Genomic DNA, 13,075 nt, shown 5'->3' with positions numbered 1-13,075 from the left:
ACGTCATTTTAACTTTCCTTTAACTTAGTATGTGACACAGCTTGGCCAATATAGCTGCTTCTGTTGAGCTAGTATACAATGTTGTAAGGCCCACTTTAAGGATTTTAAGTACATGTTATTTTTATTGACTTTTAATAACATAAGTAAGCAAAGTTTTTAATTATTTCCATCTTACAGACGGAAATACTGACACTAAGAGTTTACAAATAAGAATAGAATAAATTACAAACAAATTCTTCAGGCAATTGGAAAATATAACACTGCTCTTAACACATACCATTACTGCTTACGAAAGAACTTATAGGATGAACAAATTTAATTCTGAGGAGCAGATTTACGAATTCAGAAATGCATAACAGGGCCGACATCCTGGCTCACTAGGCTAATTCTCCCCGGGTTCTAGTCCTGGTTGGGGCGCCAGATTCTGTCCCAGTTGCCCCTCTTCCAGTCCAGCTCTCTGCTATGGCCCGGGAGGGCAGTGGAGGATGGCCCAAGTGTTTGGGCCCTGCACCCCACAGGAGACCAGGAGAAGCACCTGGCTCCTGGCTTCAGATCTGTGCAGCGCCGGCCATGGCTGCCATTTGGGGGGTGAACCAATGGAAAAGGAAGGGCTTTCTCTCTGTCTCTCTCTCTCACTGCCCACTCTGCCTGTCAAAAAAAAAATGCATAATTATACATTTTGTGCATACCTTAGAGGACAGGAAGGACTGCCTAGTTCCCTCTTCCACTCAAACCCAGATATTCTTCTCTTTCTGCTCTTCTTTGCCTGACACTTTTGCTGTAGGATTTTCTGGTAGTTGTTCAGTACCCACATTTAAGAATTCCACTAGGTTTAATGCCCTTCAAGCTTAAGCTTTGTCTTTAAAATAGCTCAATTTCTATATTTCTACTACTTGATCTTTTTACCTTGAACAAGATCCTAGAGGGAAGATCCTGTCATCCTTTTTAATTTGATGAATATTTTAGTTTAACCTAAAGCTGCCATATTTTTCCAGGTTCTCTTATTCTTATCCAAGCAAAAATAAAATCTTTTATCTTCCATATATAACACAAATTTCATTTATGACTTACCCCACGTGACCACTCCATAAATAAACAACATTCCTGAATTTTCTGCTAATTCATGCATTAAATACACTAATTTTTATTATCTACTTTTGTATAATACCCACTTTTCAAAAATACCTCTGAATATAACTTATCCTTGATGCCTTCACAGGTGGAAAAATGCATTGCAAAAGAATAAAGTGAATAAAAACAAGAAAATATTATAAATAAAATTATGTACACTATGTTTCACAATGCCTCATTATTTTGGGGTGAATGTGTGCTTTACTTTCACCATTTTCTTTTCAACAATCAGTGGCCTAATGATTCTAACTTCACTGAATTTGAAATTTTCTTTTAGCTTTTATTTTCCTAATCACTTTATTTAAAGAAAAAATGATCTATTGAATGTTGGAAAATGCTACCAATTTCCTGAGAGTAAGTACTTTGATGGTGGAAATAACCTGCTTCTTCATTATTTCTATCCATCTTACGATTTTAGAATATGGACAAAATATTTATATTATCTGCCATATCCAATGACCAGGGAGAATGCAGAAAGTGCAATCTTGTCTTGATGCTCTGAGCTTTTCATGTGATAGAAGACTTCCTTAGCCTCTCCCATCAGTAGATGATAGACCTGAAGAATCTCCCTAGTTACTTGCAGTCTTCTTTTTCTGTACATCTAGTTTTGTTTCACATAAAGCCATTCCTGTCAAACCTTCAGTCTTTCAAGAATTATTCAAAACCCTGGTTTCTTGGTGCCTTTTCATTTTTTCCAGCAGTGCATTAGATCCATTTTTGAAATGCATTTTGCCTGCACAAGTTTAGAATGGGAGGGAGAAAAGATATTTTTAGTCATTTTGCAGCTTTGATCCATTTTCCAAATGATTTTATTTTTCTTTCCAAAAACCACGAATTTGACCTTTTTGCTTGACTGTTTACAATCTTTTACTGAGTGCCCATAACCCCCTGGGTAAATTTATTAACATATCAAAAAAGGAAATCATGATTTTCCTATAAACTTAGCTTAAACTCTAGCTCGCCTAAACTCTCTTCCTATGTTAGTCACAGCACAGTATAGAGTTTATAACCCTTGAAATCTGTGTGCTCTTTCTTTCCTTTCCAGGAGTGATTTTAATCCACTCTTTTTCTGGCTTATTTTTTTCTCAAGCTTTGATTTGCTACTTTACAAATGAAATATTAACCTGACATTGCAGAATTAATTGTTTTACATTTCTTTCAACATAATTAGATAGCTCCTCTGTGCAATATTAACATCTTTAGCACATATCTATTTGAAAGCTTGTTTTTACATTACGCTATCATTTTCCACTTCATTTTCTCTCTGCTAGGTTGTTTACTCCTTTAGACTGCATATTATTTGTCTTCATGGTTTCAGTATCTACATACTTATGATATGTGTGAATTATTGCAGAATCTTTCAATGAACCATGATAGAGTCATGAAATAATGTGTATATATAATAACACCAGAACAAAAGTGAATAATAACCAAAATTCAGTAGCAATTGATTTCAAGAACACTGCATTATACTGAAATTAATTACGGAACTTTGTTTAAGGACCATATCTACGTTGGTCTTCTTTGTGAAGGCAGCAAATACGTTTTGATCAAACATGAAAAGCATAGTCAAGTCACTCTTGGGAATTGTTTTATAACTCGAATAACCAGAGTGTATTTCACCTTTAAGTATTTCTAAAACTTAGTCTCTCATGCCTACCTTTTCTCATCCCAAGTGGTGGGTTAACTTTAACTGGTTGCAACACAATGCCACACCTCCTTACATACTTTTCTGATGTTATTGTCTCTGAACCATAACGTGCATGTTATGTATCACAGTTTTAAAAATCTATTTACTTATTTAGTTGAAAGCCACTGAGACAGAGAGATGCAGTAAACTCCCAACACTGGTTCATTCTCTAAAAGCCCATGACGTGCTGGGGGTGGAAACTGGCATCCAGAGACAACAATCTAGGTCTCTCACATTGAATACAAAATCCTAACAGGATGATTCATTGACACTTTGCCTCAAAGTCTGTATTGGTTGGAAACTGGAATTAGGAGTCATAGCCAGGAACCGAACCACAGTATTGTGATGTGGGGTATGGGTATCTTGACTAATGTCTTAACCACAGGGACAGATGCTTGTTCTTCTACAATAGTTTTGGTATAAATTTCACTCTAAATACAGCATAAGTCTTGGGGATGCATTTACAATGAAATGATAAAATTATCTGTACATATGCCCACTTATGATGCAAATGCTATCAGGGATCAATTTCTGAGTATACTTGTACATTTTAAAATGTGTACTTTTTTTCATTTATTAAACTTTTATTTAATGAATATAAATTTCCAAAGTACAGCTTATGGGTTACAATGGCTTCCCCCCTCCCATAACTTCCCTCCCGCCCGCAACCCTCCCCTTTCCCGCTCCCTCTCCCCTTCCATTCACATCAAGATTCATTTTCAATTCTCTTTATATACAGAAGATCAGTTTAGTATATATTAGGTAAAGATTTCAACAGTTTGCCCCATATAGCAACACAAAGTGAAAAAACTACCGTTGGAGTACTAGTTATAGCACCAAATAACAGTGTACAGCACATTAAAGACAGAGATCCTACATAATATTTTTTTAATTAATTAATTTTCTATGCCATTTCCAATTTAACACCAGGTTGTTTTTTTTTTTTTCATTTCCAATTATCTTTATATACAGAAGATCAATTCAGTATATAATTAGTAAAGATCTCATCAGTTTGTACCCACACAGAAACACAAAGTATAAAAATACTGTTTCAGTACTAGTTATAGCATCACTTCACATTAGACAACACATTAAGGACAGATCCCACATGGGATGTAAGTACACAGTGACTCCTGTTGCCGACTTAACAATTTGACACTCCTGTTCATGGCGTCAGTAATCTCCCTAGGCTCTATTCATGAGTTGTCAGGGCTATGGAAGCCTTTAGAGTTCGCTGACTTTGATCTTATTCCAATAGGGTCATAGTCAAAGTGGAAGTTCTCTCCTCCCTTTGGAGAAAGGTACCTCCTTCTTAAAAGGGAGTTGGAAAAAAAAAAAAAAACTATTCTCGTTAAAAAATTAACTTAAGCAGCTAAGTAAATCATAGAGCCAATGTTTTGAAGAATCTATGGTATATAGAAAGTATCCCCTATATTTCACTTCTCAGGCTCCCTCCAATTCACCCGTGTTATAGATAAAGCTAACACAAAGAGGTAAATTTTAGTTTAGGGTTCCTTCTCTATATTTCTCCCAACTATCTAGTTAAAATATTGAATAAAGGAAAGCAAACAAATAACAGAGAAATGCAATCCAATGAATTAGTTGACACTTATAGGAAAAATTAATAGGGAGATACAATGTACAATTATGTGTCACTAAAAGAAGAGGCACTCTGAGAAATAGATTGCTAAGCAATTTTGTCACTGCACAAATTTCATAGATGGGTAGCTTGCTATATGACATAGCATATTGCTTCTAGGCTACAAACCTTTATAGAGTGGGGCGGTGCTGTGGGGTAGCTAGTAAAGCCACAGCCTGCATCCCATATGGGCCCTGGTTTGGATTCCGGCTGCTCCACTTCCGATCCAGCTCTTTGGTTTGGCCTGGGAAAGCAGTGGAAGATGGCCCAAGCCCTTGGGCCCCTACACCTGCATAGGAGACCCGGAAGAAGCTCCTGGCTCCTGGCTTTGGATCCGTGCAGCTCCAGCTGTTGTGACCAATTGGAGAGTGAACCAGCAGATGCAGGCAAGCTTGTATAGTGGAACTTCTCTCCTCATTTATGTCCTACTTTTGTTGCAGTTCAGTTGAACAACAGACACACACACACACACACATAAAACATATATAGAGTATACACACATGCATACACATATGTAGTTCTCCCATAATATTTTAGTCATCTTTGAGTAGTCAGTATGTCATTATGAGTAACTTACTCACAGTAATTTGAGAACTCATGTGGAAAATGCACAATCTCCTCCCAATCCTTTCTCTTCAACATATCATTGTTATTAGTTGACCAACATATGATAATAACTGTATGTTTATCCATTACCAAGTAAAGCATAGATTTAGCAAACATCAGTATAATGTCACTCTTACTGATACATAACCAATATATTCAGTACCACTGTTACATGAAAGTGCCTCTTTTCTAGTCCCATTGATTCATAATTTCCATAAATAACACAATTTTCAATTCAGAAAAAAAGGCTCTAACATAAAGCTTTTGGTTTTGACTTGTTAATTGTGCAACTTTGGCTGCTTTTTTGAGATGCCATTGGAACTGTATTTGCATCTGATACTGTTGTAGTTACAATGTAGTACTTACTTTTATCATGTCTTCCTACAGAAATAAAAGAAATTGGACAGAGGTTGGGATAAGTATTCAGAGTACAGTAACACATAGTTGTGATATACTTCACATTGCCTTTTTATTTTGAGATATTGTATTCTTTATGCATATTGTCACCTTGGTTCTTTGCTCCATTGCAATTCCTTTCCCTTTTTCTCTAGGTTTGGTTGACAATATCTGTGTAGGTCCATTCCTGGGCATTCCATTCTGCTACCTTAATCTATTTACCTATTCTTTTATCAATATACATTGTATTGATTATTGTTTCTTTATACTGGCAACATATATTAAAAAGTCCTTACTTCTTTCTATGTTATTCCACATTTATAAGCAAAAAAACTAAGCCATACAGTATTTGACCAGTACTTTAAAAGTACATGAACACTACCTGGAGAGCCTATATAGGTACCTAATAGTCTTTATTTCAAAGATGTTTTAAGATACTGTTGGTGTTGATGATTCCTGGGTCATATTTTGAATAGCAAAGCACCAAATAACTTTTGAGCTTTATTAGTTATTAATATAAATGCATACATAATTCTGCTTCAACTACACAAATACAGACGTATATACATCTACAAATGCTGTGATTAAAGTGGACAATCACTTAAACTCTTAAGGAAATAAACCCATAATCTCAAATGATTTTATGTTTGTATTTCTATTTGATATCTAATCGGATAAGCAAAGCTAACTTAAACTAATCAAGTATTTTTGAGGGATTGTTTTCATGAAATATTATGTTTTTGTATTAAAATTCTAGTTGTTAATCTTATTTTAATATTTAATTTGAAACACATGAAAATCACTCTTATTATTGTTATAAGGCTTAGAAGATTCTGAAAATGCCAGCCAATTAAAACAAAATTCAAATGAGTTAAATAATATTTTTGTATGTAATTGATAATGCATACTTTCATTATTTTTATTTTTATAAAATTTCTATTAACATTTCAAATTTTATGAATATAAAATCATTTTCGAAAATATATAAAACCTATTGAAATGGAAAGTAAAAGAAAAAGAAAGAACAAAACCAGGTAAAAAGAAAAGTAGAAAATGAATTAAGAGGCTAAAGGTCCAGTTTTTAATTTTAACTGGAAAAATCAAAGAAAATGAGATTTATAGAACGGTATAGAAGTTTTGCAAACTTATTTTCCTGTATCTGATTGCATTACATTGTGTTTTCAAGAAAGATCATTTCCCATTTGACCTCTATTAAATCTCAAAGCATCTGATTGTTTTCAAAACCGTCATTGTTTTCCCATACTAGGATTTCATGCTTTTTTTTGTTTAATGCTCTCCATTTATAAGATATGTACTATTGTATAGCAATAAATGATCAGGAAATAAATGAAAAATCAGAAAATATTGATCTCGGTTCCCATTAATAACTACAAATCTACATCAATTTGACTTTTTTTATATTCTCTCAATCATTTATCAATATTAAATTTTGTATACATATTTTCCCTTCCATAAAATAAATGAAATTGTTAATGCTGGAAAATTAGTTGTGCATATTAAAACAGTGTGAAAAATTCTAGAATGTACTGTAACACAAATTTATGTAAGACATAATCATTGCTTTGTTTTGTATGACATCTGCATGGGTGTAATACAATTTATATGAGTAGCACAAAAAGGACAGAGGATCGTGGTGCCAGTTCTAGAAATATGTATTATCTTCTTGGTTTTCAAGTCTCTGTATATCTCTTGTCTACCAGATCGTGAAGTGTGATACTGGCATATGATATAAATGTCTATTTTTGGAGACTCATGGTCTTAGATTTTCCCTACAAGAAAGTAAGTAATAAAACTTCTCAACCTAGTATTTTCACTGTCTATACTTATCTCACCCATTTCTCTTTGAGTATCTAACTTAGAAATAGGAATTGGGTGGGCATTGTGGTGTAGCTGGTAAGCCAAGGCCTGAGAAGCTGGCATCCCTTAGGGTGCCAGTGCACTTCCTGGCTGCCCCTCTTCTGATCCATCTCTCTTCTAGTGTCTGGGAAAAGCAATGGAAGATGGCCCAAGTGTTTGGACCCCTATTGCCCATGTGGGAGACCCAGATGAAGTCCCTTGCTCCTGAATTTGGCCTGGCCCAACCTTGGACATTCCTGTCATCTGGGAAAGGAACTAGTGCATGGAAGATTTCTGTCTCTGTGTCCCCCCTCTCTCTGTAACTCTTTCAAAAATAAATAAATCTTCGAAAAAAAGTAGAAGACTTACACAGTTCATATTACCTACGGCATCCTATACTTTCCAATACCTCTTCAGTCTGCAAAAATAATCTTTCCTTTGTCTCATCCTCCTTAGCCAGTTAATACATTATCCCTATACAATATATAACTTCAATACTCACATTATTGAAGAAATGATGATATTTCAGTTGGCCAAAAAAGGTACTAGATAGGATAGCCAAAGAAAGCCTAGGGATGAGGAATTTAAAATGATAAAAACCAACTTTTAACATGCCAAAATATAATTTATTTTCAAATACAACCATATGCAACATTTTTATGATAATGCTTACAATTTGACAGGAAGTTGAAAAAAACATTTATACTTTTTCAGCTTGGTATTCTGATATCATTACTTAATCCATATAATGGTTGCTAAATTTGATGGTAGTCTATCTCATTTCAAGTAACTACCAAGACTACTTCCTACTTGCCAAGGCATATGAACTGAATGGGATGGAGTTCATTCATGAGCAAGGGAAGTTTGTGTCAGGTCTTGCATTTTATTGATAAGGAGTTTGGATTTTATAGAATTTTAAGCTACCTTTTTATATATTTTAAATTATATTTCTCCTTATATGGAGGATATTATTATTTTTCTTCTTAGATGGGAAGTATATTTTAGAGGTTGGATGGAGCTTATTGCAATGGTCTGGTGCAAAGAAAAGAGTAAAAATGTTGGCCTAGACAAATGTAAAAATGATAAATCTTAAGAAGTTGTGAGAATTTTTCTCACATGCATTTTGGTAAAGAAGACATATTTTAGAATTGCATGAGTACTGTAGTGAAAAGAAAGTAAGAAGGATTGCTTAATTATTTTTGCATAGAAGGCATACTCATAAGCAATGAGTATATGGTGGTGCAACTGATTGGAAATGAATTTAAAATGACGACATGTTAAAACTCACATGCTTCCTTGACATTCAAGTGGATATAACAATTCATATAAATAGATTTTGAAAAATTACATAATCTTCTGAAGTTAATTATTTCTCGTAGGAAAGACTATGAATTTTAATATTATTGTCTTTCTTTTTATTTGTAAATTTCTTTCTGTAAAAGCCTAACAAGCAATTTCATAAAAAAGTAAAATATCATGTTTGCTTTTTACTATGCTTTTACTCATTTTTTACATTTTAATATTAGAAATATATCCAAAAAGTGCCATATGATTGACTTTCAAAACTCTAAAAATGGATTTTAAATAATTTTCAGTGGAATTTACCAATATTATAGAAGAGCAAAAATGACAAAATAAATTAAATAATCTATTTAGTAAGACTAAATGGAGGGACCTGCACAGTGGCTCAGTGTGTTAAAACCTTGGCCTGCAACGCCAGCCTCCCATATGTGTGGGGTTGAGTTCTGACTGCTCCACTAGCAACAGCTCCCTGTTAATATGCCAGGGAAAACAATGGAAGATGGTCATGATTCTTGGGCCCCTGTATGCATGTGGGAGACCTGGAAGAAGCTCCTGGCTCATGACTTAGGCCTGTCCCAGTCCCAATTGTCTGTCTCACCTTCTTTCTCTGTAATTCTGCCTTTAAATAAATAAATAAATCCTTAAAAAAAAGACTAAATGCAAGAGAGGAGGGATACAATGGTTTATTGTACCTTAAGAACCCTCCTTAGCATTAAATACAAATATAATGGAGATACACACAGTTACAAATATATGTACATATACATCTTTGAAAATTTAGAACATTGTTATTTAGGTTTTGTAAGGCCAACATAAGATGATTGCTATTGAAAAGATAGTTTTAAGGCCGGCGCCGTGGCTCAACAGGCTAATCCTCCGCCTTGCGGCACCGGCACACCGGGTTCTAGTCCCGGTCGGGGCACCGATCCTGTCCCGGTTGCCCCTCTTCCAGGCCAGCTCTCTGCTGTGGCCAGGGAGTGCAGTGGAGGATGGCCCAAGTGTTTGGGTCCTGCACCCCATGGGAGACAAGGAGAAGCACCTGGCTCCTGCCATCGGAACAGCGCGGTGCGCCGGCCGCAGCGCGCTACCGCGGCGGCCATTGGAGGGTGAACCAACGGCAAAAGGAAGACCTTTCTCTCTGTCTCTCTCTCACTGTCCACTCTGCCTGTCAAAAAAAAAAAAAACAAAAAAAAAACAAAAAAAAAAAGAAAAGATAGTTTTAAAAAGGAGGGCCCATCCCATGATACAGAAGTCAGCACCAGGAGGCACCAAGGTTAGTAAACAGGCAGCAAGAAGGGAAATGATAAACAGGAGCCTTTATTGTTTCTTTCATGGAGAAGGTAAGGCAGAATAAGCAGTCTTAGAAATAACAGTCCAGGGGCCGGCACCATAGCTCACTTGGTTAATCCTCCTCCTGCGGCGCCGGCATCCCATATGGGTGCCAGGTTCTAGTGCAGTTGCTCCTCTTCCAGTCCAGCTCTCTGCTGTGGCCCGGGAGGGCAGTGGAGGATGACCCGGGTGCCTGGGTCCCTGTACCTGCATGGGGAGACCGGGAGAAAGAACCTGGCTCCTTGCTTCGGATCGGTGCAGCACTGGCCGTAGTGGCCGTTAGGGGAGTGAACCAATGGAAGGAAGACCTTTCTCTCTCTCTGTATCTCTGTCTGTCTATAACTCTGCCTGTAAAATTAAAAAAAAAGAAAAAAAGAAAAAAAAAAGAAATAATAGTCCAATAATTTCAATGGGCTGTGGTGTGGAGAGTCTGTCTTGAGATGTTCATATGTGGACCTAGGGTGACAATAAGGCAAGAAAATGGTAACGCAACCTAGGAGAGCTGGATAAAGGAGATACTTGGCTAATATGGTTTCTGGGTTAGTTGGTTTTCTCCATTTTCTATATATTGGAAAGAGGTAGCTTTTGATCATTCAGTCTTTCCAGGACATTATGTTTCAAAGCACTATGAACTACAGATTTTTAAAATGTGAGTAATATGCCTGGCTTTGTGGCATAGTGGTTAAAACTTTCACCTGTGATGCCAGCATCACATATTGGAGCTGGTTTGAGTCATGGCTGCTCCACTTCTGATCCATCTCGCTGAGAATGGCCTGGGAAAAGAAGTGGAATATGGCCCAAGTACTTGGGCCCCTGCCACCTACATGGAGAACTGGATGATGCTCCTGGCTTCCAGCTTTGCTCTGGCTCACCCTGGCTGTCACGCCCATCTTGGAAATGAACCAGCAGATGGAAGATCTCTCTCTCTCTCTCTGTAACTCTGACTTTCAAGTAAATTAATAAATCTTGAAAAATGTCATTAATAAAATAGGTTAACATAATACATGTATTCACATAACTTAAGCTATATACTTATAAACTTCACATAATACATATGTGTATATATATATATATATAGTATATACTATAAATATTATAAACAAAAGGCCAGAGACTATACAGATATACATTTCAAGATGTATGACTCTAAATTTGTCTTTTAATGAAGATATGACTTCTTATGAAAAACCTTAATTTTCTAAATTGGTAAATAATGTTTGTGTATGTTTTATACAACATGATGTTTTGAAGTGTATGGTCATCTCTCAGCATCTGCAGTAGATTTGTTCCAGGATCCCTACAGATAAAAAAATCTGCAGGTGCTCAAGGCCCTTATATAGAATTTCCTGTAGTATCCATATCTGTCCTTATATTTTAAATCTGCTCTAGAGTATTTTTTTTTTTTTGACAGGCAGAGTGGACAGTGAGAGAGAGACACAGAGAGAAAGGTCTTCCTTTTGCCGTTGGTTCACCCTCCAATGGCCGCCGCGGTAGGCGCGCTTCAGCCGGTGCACCGCGCTGATCCGATGGCAGGAGCCAGGTGCTTCTCCTGGTCTCCCATGGGGTGCAGGGCCCAAGGACTTGGGCCATCCTCCACTGCACTCCCTGGCCACAGCAGAGAGCTGGCCTGGAAGAGGGGCAACCGGGACAGGATGCTCTAGAATATTATTAATGCTAATTGAATATAAATGCTACATAAATGTTGTCATGCAGCATTATTTAGGGAATAATGACAAGGAGAAATAAATGTCTGTATATATTCAGTAGAGATGTATTTTTTTAAAAGGATTGATTGATTGATTGATTGATTTAAAAGGAACAGCTGGGAGAGATCATCCACTGGCCCACTCCCCAAATGGCCACAATAGCTGGAGCTGGACCGTTCTGAAGCCAAGACACAGGAGTCTCCTCTGAATCTCACATGTGAGTGCAGGGGCCCAAACACCTGGGCCATTTTATGCTGCCTTCCCAGATGCATTTGCAGGAACCTGGATCAAAAGTTGAGCACCAGGGACTCGAACAAGCACCCACATAGGATACAAGCACCTCAGGTGGAAGCTTCAACCTGTAGGCCACAATGCAGACCCCAAGATGGAAATTTTAAGAATATCTTTGAGCATCTTTCACAGGGAATTTGTGAATATCAGGGGTAGACTATATATACATTGCAAAATGACAAAACCCTACTATTAGCTATGCAATACCTCATTAGTTAGCATTTTTGTAGTGAAAATATAGTAGAATTATTTAAAATAAAATCTGCAGCATCAGTTGTCATAGGGACATATTCAAAATAATCTACAGTCATTAAATAATATCAGTGGCAATGGGAACGTTTAAGTGTAACTACTAGTAACAGCATGGTGACGAAGTAGGTTCGTCCTCTGCCTGCAGCGCCAGCATCCCATAGCGGCACTGTTTCTAGTCCTGGTTGCTCCTCTTCCAATCCAGCTCCCTGCTGTGGCCTGGGAAAGCAGTGGAGGATGGCCCAAGTCCTTCGGCCTCTGCACCCACTTGGGAGACCCAGAAGAAGCTCCTGGCTCCTGGCTTCAGATCGGTACAGCTCCGGCCATTGAGGCCATCTGGGGAGTGAACCAGCAGGAGGAAGACATTTCTCTCTGTCTCTCCCTCTCACTGTTTGTAACTCTGCCTCTCAAATAAATAAATAAAATCTTTTTTAAGAAAAATAAGTTTAACTACCTAACAAATTGTTCCTTTTGTGACTAAGGATTACCACAGGACCATGGAGTAGATTAGGGAAAATTGACATGTATTTGGAAATGAGATCATCACTACAGAAATACTGTGTGTATGTCACTGGTGGCAGCCTGCTTGCCTCAGTGGAGTTTAGAGAGAGGAAAGAAGGGTTAGTAGTGCATACGTTTATTAAAAATATCTTCCAAGGTAGAAATGGGCCAGTGGACAGGGCATGTGGCCTCCTGCAGGGATAGTAAGGTGAAGTTTATTAAAGCACATTCCCAGAGGAACAGATGAGTGGACAGAGCACATGGAGCTTTCTTCCTGGCCTGGGGCTTTTATCCCTAAGATATGAGGGGCATTGACTCGTGATGTGGCCATGATGCTCATGATTCTCACTTGTGATTGACATCTGAGAGTGACATACC

This window comes from Lepus europaeus, chromosome 2, assembly GCF_033115175.1.
Source record: "Lepus europaeus isolate LE1 chromosome 2, mLepTim1.pri, whole genome shotgun sequence".
NCBI classification, from domain to species: Eukaryota; Metazoa; Chordata; class Mammalia; order Lagomorpha; family Leporidae; genus Lepus; species Lepus europaeus.
This window is presented reverse-complemented; position numbering follows the sequence as displayed.